This window comes from Gouania willdenowi, chromosome 10 (assembly GCF_900634775.1).
Source record: "Gouania willdenowi chromosome 10, fGouWil2.1, whole genome shotgun sequence".
Classification (NCBI taxonomy): domain Eukaryota; kingdom Metazoa; phylum Chordata; class Actinopteri; order Blenniiformes; family Gobiesocidae; genus Gouania; species Gouania willdenowi.
This window is the reverse complement of record NC_041053.1, coordinates 7351224-7369466: the sequence shown is the minus strand read 5'-3', so window position 1 is coordinate 7369466 and position 18243 is coordinate 7351224.

The following is an 18243-nucleotide window of genomic DNA, read 5'->3' as shown; positions in this document are numbered from 1 at the left end:
TAGCCACATTATGTTTCATCAATATATTTCATTCACCTAGGAATGCTTTGTGCAGTTGTAGGTCTATATCTTAAATAAAAGTAAGAATTTAATAAAATCAGTGGAAGTGCATCTTAGTGTCAAAACAATGTGATGGCCTTTCTCTAACTCCTTTAGGAAGTCTCCTAACACCTTTCCTTAACCGTGTGATGTCAAGGACACAACAAGGAGCTCACCTCTTCATCACTGCAGCTCTTAATTTCAATAATAATAATAATAATAATCATAATAATAATAATAATAATAATAATAATAATAATAATAATAATAATAAAACAGGGTTTTTTCTACTTTGTCTGCACATGCTGTTGAAGATCAACACAACAAGAAGTGCAATCTTTTTAAAGACAGCAATGCATGTTTTGTTATTGCAATTAAATAAACTAGTACAGTGCCCGTCGGAAGCATGCATTCATGTGGGAGCATAAGGGGTATATTTGCGGGTGCAAAATGTGGGTGCAATTTTCCTGGTTTAATGTCATCATTATGTTTTTTTAATCTTTCAGCTGTCTTTTTGTGCATTTTTTGTTATTTTTTGTTTTGTTTTACTCATTTAGTATATTTTTTATTATAAATACTGTGTGTGTGTGTGTGTGTGTCTCTCTATCCATCTCCTCCGTGTGTTATCTCTCGCACGCGTCTTGCACATAATCCGTCGCAGGTTGTTAAGAGAGACACAGAAGTACCACGAAAAATAAAAGTTTTGCAACACCAACTCTCTAAACGGCTCTGTGTGAGTTCAGTATTTTCATCCTGGTGTAGTGCACGAACGTGCATCAGCCGTGTGTGTTTACATTGGCGACCGGTGGTAGTGGGTCGTCTTCTGATCGAGAGGTTGGGGGTTCGATCCCAGTACCTGACTATGTGTCCTTGGGCAAGACACTGAACCCTAAGTTGCTCCCAGTGGTCGACTAGCGCCTTGCATGGCAGTCCTGTCCCACTGGTGTGTGAATGTGAGAGTGATTGGGTGAATGAGCTGATGTGTAAAGCGCTTTGAGACTGCTTCAGTGTGGTGATAAAGCGCTATATAAATCAAGTCCATTTACATTGTAGCTGCTAGCATCTTTCTTAGCACATAGAATAATATAAGAAAAACTCACCCTTGTGCAGAACAAACAATCATAGTGGAGCCGTGTTGTGGACCCATTATTATTATTATTATTATAATTACTTCAGCCACTGCTTGTTACAGAAAAACTTAACATTGACGGTAAAACATTTTGCAAATATATCTCGAGTCACTGTCAATCTTTACTTCATACAAAACTACATTACGCCAGTTAAGTCAACTATTCATCAGCATGCATGGCTATACTGTACAGAGAAAGTTAGTCACACCAGTGCCACCACTGGATAAGTTTGTGTAGAGCCCTGATGATAATATACAAAAAATAGTATTGGCAAAAAGAGTAATAGTAATAATAGTAATGGTTATAATAATAATAATAATAATAACAAAGTCATATAATAAGAATCTAGTAACAACAATACAAAAAAAAACAATAATAAAAAATATTAAATAATGATATGGTAATATGATGATAATATAGCAATGCTAATAATACAATGAGAATACCAGTAACTATAATGTAAAATATTAATAATTAAAAAGGAGTTAAAAAATATAATGATCATTATAATAATGCCAATAACATTAATACAGTAGTAGTACAATTATATAATAATAATAATAATAATAATAATAATAATAATAATAATAATAATAATAATAATAATGGCAATAACAAAATAAAAAAGAGAATCCAGTAACTGTAATACAATAATAAAAACAACAATAAACATAAAATAATAAGGTAATAGCAATATTAATAATAATACAATGAGAATATAATCAATTAAATAACCATGAAATATTAACTTAAATGACTTTTAGCGGTACAAAAACGTTTTTAATATTGACCTTTTTTTTTTTTTTACCCCAAACTGCGACACGGTGACGTCATAAACCCGGAAACGGAAGGTAGCACGCTCAACACTGCGCTCTTACAGAGGGAGTTTTATTTATAAAATTAACGTTATTTCGACCGTTTTGCTACACCAAATTACTCTAAAATAAGTTTGATTAACGTGGATGCCGATAGATTTTATTTTTTTTTAAATGTGTCGCAGTTGATCACTGTTCATTTTGGTGGTTTCGGGTTTCATTTTGGGGCCGTCCAGAAGTGAAATAAACTTAAAATAAACGTTTTTAAATGACCAAATTACTCCACAATAAGAGATACACACACTCGGGGTATTTGGAACCCGTCGACCGAGTTTCAGGTCGAACTCACACCGCGTCTGGTAGATATTTGCTCCACACACACACATCCACACAGACGTCCCTTGAATTATAGTATAGATGAATGTATTTTATTGCATAATAAGCCAAATCAGCATTATCAGTACGCATGCGCGATTCCCAGGTCAATATATCCGGGTCAGAGTTCACGACTGCCCAGCGTGTCAACAAAGCCCCTGTCTAGCGGAACAACCGGCTACTTATACGGACTTTTAGGCATTTACTTTGCTTAAGGTCGTTTTAAGGCAATATGCCAGGGTCCACGTGGGCTTAATACGTGGATGAAAGAGTTTTGCCCCATTCACGAGTGCAATAAAGGAACCTCACGATGTATATGCGACCCGCCATACGTACTCATCCCATTTCCTACTGAAAGAAAAGATCCAGAACGTCGTGCCGAATGGATTAAATCAGTAAGTTTGACATATACTGTACTACATTAAAGCTAACTAGTAAACTAGTATATAAATATTATATTGTGGTGTACATGTTAGAGAGGTGTCTCTCACCCAGCAGGTTTCGGGGGTTTGTTGGCGTCCTTTTCTTTCTCGCCACAATATGCCCGATCCCCCCAGGATCAACTGTCAACATCGATCTCGAGCAGAGATTTATAATCAAGGTTGACAGCATCTCGTTCCTGCTGTTTTGTCAAAACTATAGGCGCTTTTTGAAATGACAATGCCCAAGCGAGGGCCACCAGTTCTTTCTTCCTCTTCCCAGTAACAACGTGTCCACGTGTCTTACAATATTCTTTTAAAACATCCACTTTACAACGCTCAAAATATTCAATATCTTTGTCAGACTCGGCCATGTTTACGTTTTATGATACGAGCTAGGCGGGAGCTGGGTAGTCCTGACCTTTGACCCGGACCAGCATGCTTTGCGCGCAGCGAGATGCCGAATCCGCTTATTGTGACCATCACCAGCCTGCTCAATGTGATGGATCTGTCCTGCTCTGAGGTCAGAGTTCAGCTCCTGCAGGAATGTTTACCAGAGAAGGAGCTAGACTATCTGTTTCAGGGCAGATGTTATTCAAGATGGTGATGTGTATATATGTGTAAGGTGTTTGTCTAGAACTGTTCATTTGGACACAAACACTCCTATCAAACACTTCATCCACTCTTTCTCAGCAGAGCATTTATGTATGTCTTTATTTTTGAACTGAAGGTTTTTTCCCACTGTCCAGGATCTGATAATGTTGTCAAAGCTGGGAATTCTTTATGGTGAACGTTTTAGGGATTGTGGGCTGGGACTCGTTGCTAAAATAAATAGCCAAAAAATAAAGCTGATTATAAAGGTTAACGCTGCTCGCTTCTGTTACAGCTCAGTTATGGACTCACACACACACACACACACACACACACACTGGACTATATTGAACCTCTGAGTTGTTTTGTTAAGGTGGAGAAATAGGGGCTGACGGCAGCAGCAGTGGAGTCAGTGTGAAATCTGCTCATTTGATCACAAATGCACGTGTGTGTGTGTGTGTGTGTGTGTGTGTGTTCACACTGGCCCAATGAACTCCTTCACTTGTGCCTGCAGTGTGAATTTTCAGGAATAAATACACACATGTAGGAGTCCAAGCACTTAACACACCACATTAAACACAGACTCATGACAAGTGGTCATGGTTGTTATTAGTCTGCTGAGTCTCTTTCACACACACACACACACACACACACACACACACACACACACACACACACACACACACACACACACACACACACACACACACACACACACACACACACACACACTACTTGTTTGTTTGCCTTTTAGCAGGATGACGTCAAAAGTATTTACTGGGTTTGACAAAATTTTAACTAACCATAACATTTTTAAGAGAACCTGAACAATATTCAGATTCTGGATTCATTTTAAAATCGCTTATTTTTGCCAAAATTTCAAAAATGTACTTCTTGGTTTGTAATTAACCAGTCATTATGAAATTTGACTCAGTTATGTGGAGTTGGTTCCCACAATTACTCCACTGGGTTTCATCCGGATCAGATCCGGATTGCACATTTCATCACATTTTATTAATAAAATGGGGGTGCCCACACATTTGGATTGAATGTATGGTTATTTTATTTTTAAGTTTAATTTTCATTTCTAGTGTAAAGCTCTAACATTTTTGACACAGTTTTGACCTGGGCATCCAGTTTCAATGCATACCACTGTAATGACAATCAAAGTATATTCTATTTTATTCTATTAATAGAGATAGAAATTTCTTACAAGCCTTTAAAATGTGATTGATCATGGTACCATGATCAGGATCACTGATCCAGATAAATGCAAATATCTGCCAAAGATGATATTAATTTGGTACTTGGTGAAGGTTTGTGGTCTTGGTTTTACTTTGTTGTAACTCAGTTTTAACTTGTTTTCTTTTGAAATTGGTCTGTAGTTTAATTTGACTTCAGAAACGTTTACATCACTCTCAGAGAGTACCAGGGATGTAATTCATTAAACCCATGGCTCATGGTTAATTCCAGGTTTAACCTGAAAATTTAGCTCAGTTAAGATCTAACTGGATCGTTGTTTCATCAAAGAGAAAACACCTTAGTTGCCATGGAAACACAGTCTGTCCAGCTCAAATTTGGGTCTAAAAAGGACTATTCAATTGTTACAGTTATATGATTTAATGAACTTAATACTGTTTATTAAGTTGGGTAAAAACATTGAACCTCAAGACTTTGACTTGGATTCAAACACATTCCAACTAAGAGGCAGGTTTGCTTACCTCTGAAACACTGACATTAAAAGAGACAAACAACAGAATGGAACTCTGAGGTTAGCGATAATGGTTTGTTTTTAAAATGGCCGTCGTCGACTGACTGCTCCTGTATTTGTAAAAGCTATTATTAGTGCCAACTTAGCACATTTTCCCAAAAACAGTAAAAGTGTGGGCTTATGGAAAGACTTTGTTTAAAAAAAGGGGGGAAAAAGAAGTCAAACACCATTTGCTGAGGGTCTGCAGTCAGTCACATGACCTTCATGGAGTGATGATGCGTCACATGCTCTTGATTGGTGTCTCACTGTGAAAACTGATCAAAGTTTCATTAGAATGACTTCTCCTGATTTCTGAGCAGGATGAGGCTGTGTTTGAAGCACATTAGGCATGAGGAAAGTGAAGACATGTGACCATGAAGAGGACAGAGAGTAACTCTGACTGAAGCATCTGTAGGTGTACCAGACTTTAGAAACCTCAGCATTAGTAAGGAAGTTAAGCCCAAAAATAGGCCTTTGACTTCAACTCATGATGCAAAGGTCCCCTTTGGTATGGAAGTACCCTAGGACAATAGGAATGAATTTACCCTAAGACACAAGTGGGATCACACTTTGTACCTATAATACACACGTTTCACTGACCAAACATGAGGCCCATATCTCTGCTTCTGTTACAGTTATAATGACAAATGTGGTGTCAAAATGTACATTCATGTGTGTGACTGTTTAGAAAAAGTTAGGGCGACCGTGGCTCAGGTGGTAGTGGGTCGTCTTCTGATCTAGAGGTTGGGGCTTCGATCCCAGTACCTGACTATGTGTCGAAGTGTCCTTGGGCAAGACACTGAACCCTAAGTTGCTCCCAGTGGTCGACTAGCGCCTTGCATGGCAGTCCTGTCCCACTGGTGTGTGAATGTGAGAGTGACTGGGTGAATGAGCTGATATGTAAAGCGCTTTGAGACTGCTTCAGTGTGGTGATAAAGCGCTATAAAAAATCAAGTCCAAGTCTGGGGCATTTCTGGGGCTAAAAATAAAATGGGTTTCAAGTTAAAAACAACAACAACAACAACAGTATTCCCCTTTTCATGACAATTGGAGGTCAAATATGCAGTTTATTGAAAATATGCATGTCAAAACACTGTCCATTCGCAACTTAATACTTATTAATATATAATAACAATATAAAGTGTTGATGGATGTAGAGCATTGAATCCCAAACTGGGGGCTTTGAATCCTTGACACCTGAAAATTGTTTTTGACACCAAATTTGTCATTATAGTTATAACAGAAGCAGATACAATAAGCCCAGAAAATAGGCCTGTCATGATGCAAAATTCCCCCTTGGTATGGAAGTACCTTAAAGTCATACAAATAGCTTCCCAAAGTGGGGTATGGGTACCCCCAGGGGTATGCAAATTGTCATAGGGGGTACGTTGATAAAAATGAAAAACACTGACAACAATGGAAACTAGAATATAAATAGAGCAGTTAAAGTTAATGTTAGATTAATGCTAATGTTAGTGTTAGGTGAATGCTAATGCTGGGTTAAAGAAAATGTTAGCTGAATGCTAATGCTAGGTTATTGCCTTTGTTAAGCTAATGCTAGGTTGATGCTAGGCTAATGATAATGCTAGGTTAAAGCTAATGATAAATGGTAAAATAGTAAATAGCTAAATGATTTTTCGGAAATACTTTCTGTATAACCATAATGACAAATGAATGTCAAAATGAATTTTTTGAGGGTCAAGGAGTCACGGCCCCCAGTTTGGGAACCACTGCTCTACATCAATCAACACTTTGTGTAGTTATTATACATTAATACAGTTGTGAATAGACAGTGTTTTGGCATGCATATTTTCAATTTAAAAAACTGCATATTTGACCTCTCATTGTCATGAAATTGTCATGAATACTGTTGGTTTTTTAAACTTTAAACCTATTTTATGGGATTCATTGACCCCAAAAATGTACACTTTGACACCACATTTGTCATTATAGCTGTAACAGAAGCAGAGATATGGGCCTCATGTATGGTCGGTGGCCATTTTTAAGAAACGTATGTGTTTTTGGTACAAAGTGTGATCTCACTTGTGTCTTAGGGTAAATTAATTTCTACTGTCCGAAGGTACTTCCATGCCAAAGGGGACCTTTGCGTCATGACTTGAAGTCCAAGGTCATTAAACCTACCGGATGTTTAAAGGGTGCTGATCTGCAGTGTGGTTCCACTGCAAAGCTGAAATGTGAGGAGAGGCAGCAGTCCAGCAGGTTTGTAGGTGTCGAGAAAGTGTGTGTGTAGAGTGTATCCTATAAAATGCCTCAGTCAAGTGGAAAAATTGATCTCCTCCAGCTCCACATGAGGAACAGATTCCTGACGGTTCTGTTAATCTGTTCAGTGAGGTCAGACTCAGGATGTGGATGAAAACAAACATGAGTTGTAGTAGTGACAGGATGACAAGAATCAACAAACTATCTGATACAGTAACTGTTTGTTTTATCTTGGACTTTTCTCTGAATATTAAACCAGGGGCATCTGTAAAAAAAGACTTTGACACAAATTTTAACTATGCCAAAAGTATAGGGACACATGTTCCTTTGATATAAACTTTGCTGAATTCTTCATCACAAATTGGGTAGGGCTACACAGCTGAGAAGTTGGGTGAGTTCAGTCAAAGAGGATACAACCCAATCTGTTCCGTTAGTGATTCTGTTATACTGGACAATAACATTGAGCCTGTTTATATTTTAACGGAACATTCATGTTGTCAATCAATCAATCAATCAATTTTTTATTTGTATAGCGGCAAATCATAACCAATGGTATCTCAAGACACTTTACAGTAGAGCAGTCTTAAGGACGGACTCTTCATTTTATGGATACACACATATGCATATACAGTGAAAAAAAATAAGTATTTGAACACCCTGCTATTTTGCAAGTTCTCCCACTTAGAAATCATGGAGGGGTCTGGAATTTTCATGGAAGGTGCATGTCCACTGTATGAGAGATAACCTAAAAAGAAAAATCCAGAAATCACAATCTATGATTTTTTAACAATGTATTCATGTGATACAGCTGAAAATAAGTATTTGGACACCTGTCTATCGGCTAGAATTCTGACCCTCAAAGACCTGTTAGTCCGCCTTTAAAAGTCCTCCTCCACTCCACTGTATTATCCTGAATCAGATGCACCTGTGTGAGGTCGTTAGCTGCATAAAGACACCTGTCCACCCCATACAATCAATAAGACCCAAACAGTCAGCATGGCTAAGAGCAAAGAGCTGTCCAAAGACACCAGAGACAAAATTGTACAACTCCACAAGGCTGGAAAGGGCTATGGAGAAATTGCAAAGCAGCTTGGTGAAAAAAGGTCCACTGTTGGAGCAATCATTAGAAAATGGAAAAAGCTAAACATGCCGGACAATCTCAATCGGAGTGGAGCCCCATGCAAGATATCACCTCGTGGGGTCTCAATGATGCTAAGAAAGGTGAGGAATCAGCCCAGGACTACACGGCAGGACATGGTCAATGACCTGAAAAGAGCTGGGACCACTGTTTCCATGGTCACTGTTGGTAATACACTAAGACGTCATGGTTTGAAATCATGCATGGCACGGAAGGTTCCCCTGCTTAAACCAGCACATGTTAAGGCCCGTCTTAAGTTTGCCAATGACCATTTGGATGATCCAGAGGAGTCATGGGAGAAAGTTTTGTAGTCAGATGAGACCAAGATTGACCTTTTTGGTCATAATTCCACTATGCGTGTTTGGAGGAAGAAGAATGATGCGTACCATCCCAAGAACACCATCCCTACTGTGAAGCATGGGGGTGGTAGCATCATGCTTTGGGGGTGTTTTTCTGCTCATGGGACAGGACGACTGTACTGTATTAAGGAGAGGATGACTGCAGCCATGTATTGTGAGATATTGGCCAAAAACCTCCTTCCCTCAGTCAGATCATTGAAGATGAGTCGTGGCTGGATCTTCCAACATGACAATGACCCAAAGCACACAGCCAGGAAAACCAAGGAGTGGCTTCATAAGAAGCATATCAAGGTTCTGGAGTGGCCTAGCCAGTCTCCAGACCTAAATCCAATTGAAAATCTTTGGAGGGAGCTGAAAGTCCGTGTTACTCAGCGACAGCCCAGAAAGCTGACTGATCTAGAGAAGATCTGTGTGGAGGAGTGGGCCAAAATCCCTCCTGCAGTCTGTGCAAACCTGGTGAAGAACTACAGGAAAAGTTTGACCTCTGTAATTGCAAACAAAGGCTACTCTACCAAATATTAACGTTGGTGTTCAAATACTTATTTTCAGCTGTATCACACGAATAAATTGTTAAAAAAATCATAGATTGTGATTTCTGGATTTTTGTTTTTAGGTTATCTCTCATACAGTGGACATGCACCTTCCATGAAAATTCCAGACCCCTCCATGATTTCTAAGTGGGAGAACTTGCAAAATAGCAGGGTGTTCAAATACTTATTTTCTTCACTGTATACGTATATGCACATACATATGTATCCCGCACCCAACATGAATTCATCATGGCGGCAAGGAAAACCTTCTGTTAAGCAGCAGGAACCTTGTGTGGATCCCATTCCTATGATGAACAGCCATCCATGTTGTCTGCTGTTTTGGATGTTAGTTCTACTGGTAAAGGAGGGAACTCATCTGAATCTTCTAGGGATGTAACGATTCACTCAACTCCCGATACGATTCGATTCACGATACTGGGTTCACGATACGATTCTCTCACGATTTATTTTACAAAATGAGACTGTAAACAAATGATGATTGAAAAATATTCCTTTATTTTTTGGGGGGAAAAAAACTAGAAAATACTGTACTATTTTCCTTTTATTTTTCATTGTCAAAAGAATCCCTTGATAAACTATTCAAAATAATGCAATTTAACTAAAAATAAATCTTGAATTAAATAAATAAAGGGAAAATACAAATGAAGAAGAAGCTTATTAATTTAAATTCTGGTTCAATAATAAACAATGCAAAACTGCATAATAGTTCTTTTTCTTTTTAAAAGTGCAACTGAAAATGTATTTTGTGCCTTAACGATTGGACTTTAAAAAAAAAAAAAAAAAAAGTCATTGCCCTGTATTTACGTCAGATATTTGTTTGGACCAGCAGAGGGCGCTGGTAACCCAGTGGTCGGTTAGCATGCAGCTAATCGAGCAGTGAAGAAGAGATGCTATGCTAGCAGACAGAGCTAATAGAATAACGTGACTTTTACAGATATTCATGTAATATTGCAGATATTCTTTCGGTGCTAAAGGGGTAACGAATCATTTATCAACATATTTAAGAGTAGAAGGCAGCCAGAAAGAAAGTATTAGCAGACTCCGCCCGCCGCCTACACTTCTGGATAGTGCCCTCTGCTGGTTAAAAAAAGTACTGCGATTTAATTTTCAGAAGATCGATATCAATCGTGATACCTATGAATCGATTTTTAACTGCCTTACGATTAATCGTTACATCCCTAGAATCTTCTGAGCATAAAAGCAAAGCAAAAACTGGTTTGACTGAGTTTTAAAGGTTTAGTATTATGCTATTTTTCACCCATCTCCATTTGTTCTAAGAACCCCAACAACATTGTATTTAAGGTTTATTTTCCCAAACTCGCCTGTTTTCCAGAGTTTTAGCCTCTGAAAAGTAACTTTTAAGCAGTTCTAAAAACAGATTGTTTTGGGGCCTAATTATGCATATTCATGAGTAGGCGTGTCTGTCGTCGCTGACTCCAAAACACAGTTGATCACTAGCGATTTATTTTGCTATCCACACACTCTTGTTATTGTTTTCAGCCAAAAAACTGCACATCACAGAAAAACACATGGCTTTTTAAGCGGCTATTGTGATTGTAAGTTCGACAAACACTGTTTCAGGGAGTGTGTGTGGCAGCAGCAGCGGAGTCAAACACTCACCGGAGCTGCAATGTAGCATTCTTGTTATCCTCACCACTACTGATTACAGGAATAGTCCATTCAAGGTAATAGTCTACAGTTTTGTCCAACCGCTGCGTCGCATTGGGTCACAAAAATGTCAGATCATCTCAAAGGCGATACGAGGCAATATAACGGATACAAAAAATGGAATGGATTGTAACTGCTCCCTGGAAGCTACACCGTGGCTGCCCACTACTCCTCAGGGAGGGGTTAAATGCAGAGAACACATTTTGTATATGTAGCTTTACATTATTACAATAAAGTATAATGTATATTCTATATTAAACCGCAGTTTGTTTTAAATGCGAGGAAGTTTGAGAGGGAGGAGCTCACGTTCTTATAGGGTAGGAGGAGCCAGAAATGTCAGGAGGAGGAGTTCCCCCTTGGTGATGTCAAGTAGCGAGAAAAATCCAACTTGCCCATTTAGAGCTGACTTTTTACAAAATGTAGAATAACAAGGGAGGGAGGAAACATAACTTTTTCAACTCTGGCCCTCTGAATGAGGCTAAAAGAATGTATATCACTGTAGCAAAATCATTATAAAGTGTTTTTTTTTTTTCATAATACTGCCCCTTTAAATGTGAATCCATTCTATTGCAAGTTTTAATATTTTTGTATTTTTGTTAAATAGGAAATCACAAAAGAGACACAATAAATGGTATATTAGACAAATAATAAGTCTCTTAATATTTTAATATGGAACCCAGTATCACAGTGCCGGCCTCCACCTGTCAGTGGATCACCAACTTCCTGACTGATAGGAAGCAGCAAGTATATTATTATTATTATTATTATTATTATTATTATTATTATTATTATTATTATTATTATTATTATTATTATTTTATTTAGTTTTGCACATATTAGTCTTTAACAACTGTTTTTATTTTTTCTAGTTGATTGTTAATATTTAATGTTTACATTGTCAGAGAGAGCACAGTTCACGAAGTCAAATTCCTCATGTGCATAACATACATTACATGGCCATTAAAGTTGATTCTGATTCTGACTCTGAACCATTTTAAGCTTAGCAAATGTTCCCTTCTCATTTTTGACTAAAACTGGTTGCGTAGGCCCCCCAGAAGCAGGGCTAGCCAAGCTGCAGCCGGGCTGACATCAGCTAACTCACTGTTATGATGAGGGCTGTTTTCTTTTGTTTCCAAGTTCCATGTTTTCCACTTTCATTTTTTTTATTTCTATTTTTTTTAGAAATATTCAGAAAAAAAAAAAAAAAATATATATATATATATATATATATAATACAAAATGAATACTACCAAAAAAACAAAAACATAATTACACAAAAATGTATGTCAAAAATAAAGTAAGACAATTATAAGGTAGATTCAAGTTCTAGTGACATTGATTTTTCTGACTGCTCATTTTTAATTATTTACGTCATATAAAAATGTATGAGAACAGCATTAATGTCACAGTCACCCAATTTCCCCTCAGGGATCAATGGTTTACTGAATCTGATCAGGTTTATTGTTTAGGTTAATTTAAATTAAGTTTATCAAAACTTAATTTAAATGATCATGATGACATCATTCCAGATCATAATGATTACACAAAAATAAATGGACACAAAGAAGCATCAGTTATTACACCACTAGGGACCAGAATATTTGACAGTATCAGCAGTTAATCTACGATGTTTCACACTCTACAATCCCTGGTATCAATGGTCTCGTCCACAACAACAGAACAACTTTATCCACAGATCTTCTGTAGCTCTGATGAGATGTTGTATAAACATTTCCCTAGTTATCACTCTTTCATTATATCATTATGCTCTATAGTTGATTTTTCACAGGATCCTAAGCAAAATGTTGTACTCAATCAAAGGGGGTACTTGGATTCAAAAGTAAGAGAAAGGAGGAAGTTTGAGAATCACTGTAATCCTCATTGCACTTTCTTCAAACAATTAAAGGATACTTGGACAATTTTACAACCATATTCATTTTTACATATTCTTCTGATCCTGTGATACTAGTGATATGTGAATTGAAAAATAAACATTAAAATGTTTTCTCAGAAATGCTAAAGTTGAACTTCTAACATCTATAGGCTCGCTGAGGTGTGGCTCCATCTACTGGTCAGAAGCTACAACTACTAAAACTAAATACTGAGATCATCCAATCATGCTGCTTCACTCTGCTCACTGAGAAGTTTTTCAAGGTCAGTTTAATGTTTAGCTTGATGGGATTTCTCTCATCCTCAGGTATTTTTAAAAAACACAAGACACCTGAGCCCTGAACTAGTCCTCTCTGCACTGAAGAATCCTTATCAAAATATAAAATTCATAACAAGAAAGAAAAAACCCAACAAGATCCACATGAACAAGCATTTAGCCATCTAACAAAATCACCATTTTAAAACACCATTAAATAAATATAAACAATTATTTAATATAGCCTCCATACTCTCCCAACAAGATATATCTCATGACACGACAGCGCATCCATTGTTTGTGTTGGAAACACAGAAACATGAAGAAAATGACAACAACTCAGAACAGCCTCAGTGAGGAACATCCATAAAGTCAATCCTTCCATTCACTGTGAAAAATACAAACATTTTTTTGACCCTACCTTTGTTGAAGGTCTGGTAGTTCAAGTGTTGGTCTCCCATCTTTTAAAAGCTGTTGTTTTTCCTCAAAAGAAAATTTCATGACTGTAGTGTTATTCCGCCCACTCGCTAGAGCGAGAGAGAACGTAGCAGCTGTAGCAGCCACGTGGGATCAATTCACTAATGCACTGTGAACTTACGCATAGGATTTAGCATAGCATGGTTACGTCCAAAGGCAGCGTAGAGAGCTTCCTTTGGAAGTAAATGGTTTTCATCTTGGGGAACTGACTGCGCATGCGCAAACACATAAAAATGCACTATGGGAACAGAGGCAGAGCAGCAATGTGCTTTTGGGAGGAGGTGTGGCCTCCTCTTGCCTTACAGCGGAGTGAGACTGCAGTCGTTCCAAGAAATAGCGCTGTTTAGTAATTTGGGCTATGAAACGAACAAAATGTAGACACTTTCAAACTTATAGGTACTGTAGGCTATCGGAAATTGAAAAATAAATCATTTATAATTATATTCTAATTAAAACAAATAATCAAAATATCAATTCACCCTTGGGTAGGCACTGCCTACCTTGCCTACCCTGACTGTACGTCACTGGAGACAGTAAATTGTCTTGATTAGTGCTTTAATTACCCATTCATTCATTAGTGGGCGAGAGCTGCCAGGCAAGGTGCTGATCGACCATTGGGAGAAACTTAGAGATTCTAAGTTAGTGAGAAACTTAGAAACCCTCAGTTAGTGCAAAACTTAGAAATCCTAAGTTAGTGAGAAACATAGAAATCCTAAGCTATTGAGAAACGTAGAAACCCTAAGCAAGTGAGAAACGTAGAAACCCTAAGCTCGTGAGAAACGTAGAAACCATAAGTTAGTGAGAAACGTAGAAACCACAAGTTAGTGAGAAACTTAGAAATCCTAAGTTAGTGAGAAACTTAGAAACCACAAGTTAGTGAGAAACTTAGAAACCCTAAGTTAAGTGTCTGCTGGTCCAAAGAAATATCTGACGTAAATACAGTGCAATGACTGTTTGTTTTTGTTTTCAAAGTCAAATTGTTCAGGCAAAATACATTTCCAGTTGCACTTTTAAAAAGAAAAAGAATTATTTTGTAGTTTTGCATTGTTTACTATAGAACCAGAATTTGAATTATTAGGCTTCTTCTTCATTTGTATTATTCCTTTATTTATTTCATTCAAGATTTATTTTTAGTTAAATTGCATTGTTTTGAATAGTTTATCAAGGGATTCTTTTGTCAATGAAAAAAAAAAGGAAAATAGAACAGTATTTTCTAGTTTTTTCACCCAAAAAAATAAAGGAATATTTGTCAGTCATCATTTGTCTCCAGTCCCATTTTGTAAAATAAATCGTGAGAGAATTGTATCGTGAACCCAGTATCATGAATCGAATCGTATCTGGAGTTGAGTGAATTGTTACATCCCTACCAGTGGCGGCTGCTGGTCTTTCATGCAGGGGAAGCTCATTTTCTGCCTACTTCAGAAAATGTATCTGTTTATTTAAATGTGAATTCTAGTAGAATTCACATTTTGTTGTCAACAACTATTTGTAGATTATCACACACGTACGCACGCGCGTAGCTGCTGCGCGCTGGAGTGTGAGTGTTTGGTCAAAAGTCTCACAACACAAGCAGTAACAGTCTCCACAAACACCAAAAACAGACACTAGGTTTGTCAGAAGTTAATTCGCTATGAGAGGATCAGCAAAGTCTCCGTGTCAACACAGAGCAACGGACTGAAATATTTGAAAAACCCGCCTGTGTGCTTACAACGTCATACTCTCTGATTGGCTCATTTCGCTGTCAATCAAAATTGAATTAGCCTGAGACAGATCATCCAATCATCATCCATTATTCCAGCGTCCGGAACAGACAGATCCAGCCCACTGCTCCATAGACCTCCTGTGAAGCCCGGCGTCCGATGGGCGGGACTAAGTGCGTCATAACCGAGCATTTATCCAATGAGCGTCTAGTTTGACTGCAGTGGATCAACCCCTAAATCCTCTCCCATTGAAATCAATTGAAGCTGAACTTCACCACTGTTTATTAACACTGTGACGCTGCGGTAATGAATGAAGAACGTCACGCTGTCACTGTCAGTTTCCTGTTATAAGAAGCTGATTCTGAACTAAACATACATGTGTTCTGTCATATATTTAGTCAATGAAATGTACACACAACACTACATATTTGACCACTGATTTTAGGGGAAGCTGAGGTTCCCTTGTAGTCTTAAAGCATCCGCCACTGATCCCTACTGTTAGTGAGAAACTTAGAAACCATAAGTTAGTGCAAAACTAAGAAACCCTAAGTTATTGAGAAACGTAGAAACCCTAAGTTAGTGAGAAAGGTAGAAACCCTAAGTTAGTGAGAAAGGTAGAAACCCTAAGTTAGTGAGAAAGGTAGAAACCCTGTTAGTGAGAAAGGTAGAAACCCTAATTTAGTGAGAAAGGTAGAAACCCTAAGTTAGTGAAAAAGTTAGAAAGCCTAAGCTAGTGAGAAACTTAGAAACCCTAAGCTATTGAGAAAAGTAGAAACCCTAAGTTAGTGAGAAATGTAGAAACCCTAAGTTAGTGAGAAACGTAGAAACCCTAAGTTAGTGAAAAAGTTAAAAAGCCTGTTAGTGAGAAACTTAGAAACCACAAGTTAGTGAGAAACGTAGAAACCCTAAGTTAGTGAGAAACGTACAAACCCTAAGTTAGTGAGAAACGTAGAAACCACAAGTTAGTGAGAAATGTAGAAACCACAAGTTAGTGAGAAACTTAGAAACCCTAAGTTAGTGAGAAAAGTAGAAACCCTAAGTTAGTGAGAAACTTAGAAACCCTAAGTTAGTGAGAAAAGTAGAAACCCTAAGTTACTGAGAAAAGTAGAAACCGTAAGTTAGTGAGAAACTCAGAAACCCTAAGTTAGTGAGAAATGTAGAAACCACAAGTTAGTGAGAAACTTAGAAACCCTAAGTTAGTGAGAAAAGTAGAAACCCTAAGTTAGTGAGAAACTTAGAAACCCTAAGTTAGTGAGAAAAGTAGAAACCCTAAGTTACTGAGAAAAGTAGAAACCGTAAGTTAGTGAGAAACTCAGAAACCCTAAGTTAGTGAGAAATGTAGAAACCCTAAGTTAGTGAGAAACATAGAAACCCTAAGTTAGTGAGAAACATAGAAACCCTAAGTTAGTGAGAAACGTAGAAACCCTGTTAGTGAGAAACGTAGAAACCCTAAGTTAGTGAGAAAAGTAGAAACCATAAGTTAGTGAGAAACTTAGAAACCCTAAGTTAGTGAGAAACGTAGAAACCCTAAGTTAGTGAGAAACATAGAAACCCTAAGTTAGTGAGAAACATAGAAACCCTAAGTTAGTGAGAAACGTAGAAACCCTGTTAGTGAGAAACGTAGAAACCCTAAGTTAGTGAGAAAAGTAGAAACCATAAGTTAGTGAGAAACTTAGAAACCCTAAGTTAGTGAGAAACGTAGAAACCCTAAGTTAGTGAGAAACTTAGAAACCCTAAGTTAGTGAGAAAAGTAGAAACCATAAGTTAGTGAGAAAGGTAGAAACCCTAAGTTAGTGAGAAACGTAGAAACCCTAAGTTAGTGAGAAAATTAGAAACCCTAAGTTAGTGAAAAACTTAGAAACCCTAAGTTAGTGAGTGCCCCAAAACACTTTGACATATACGTAGATGAGCTTAGTTTAAGGCTCAAACCCACAACCTGATGATCCAATGACTACCTCCATACCACATGTATAAAATCTGTCCTGTTCTGAATCAGACATTGAATAGTTTACAGTCTTCTGTGTGAAAAACCCTTACTTTAAGCTGTTTCTACACGTGTCTTCAAATGATCTTTTGACTCATATATCTGGGTTTCTGCACTCATGAGTCACAGTTTAATTGCAGCGATTTTTGTTCAAGAGAAAATACATTTTTCTTACATTTTCAAAGGGAATTAATCAATGCACCAAAAAAATAAAATTAAACCATCTTTCATGAATTGCACTTTAATTTACGTTGTGTGTGCTGCTTCTTGGTGGCTGTAATTACACAGTTGTGTGTGAAAGTCACTTAAAAAGCTGATGTTACTCTATTAAATACAGTGTAATACATAAATGCACATTATTTATTTATTTATTCAGTTCATTTCCGACATGGTTGCAATCACAGAAATTCATTTTGACATTCAGAGCAGAATCACATTATTGTTTTTTTTTTTTTTTTTTTTTTTCCTTTTGTATGCCGGAAAGGGCGACGGAAAAAAGCATTATGCTTATCCAGATCCGTCCCCTGATTTGAACACAGATAATTTTACATCAAACCTCGTTTCTTCCCTTGTCAAACATTCTCATCTTCTGCATAATTTCATCATTAACGTTTTTTTTTTTTTGTCCTTTTTTATGTGATGTGTTCTCGTCTGCAGTCATTGTTCCTGTAGTTACTCCTCCTCACTGTCCTTTTTTTCCGTATCTCCTCGAGCTTTCTTTTCCAGTCGTTGTTTACGTTCCTCCAACTCTCCAAACGTAAAGTTCTTCTTCTTTCGGAGAACCTTCATATCCTCTGAGAGTCGCCTCAGCTTACGATCCATCAGAAAGGCACATGCACATACACATACCCACGTCATTAGCAGGCCAAAGATCATGACCC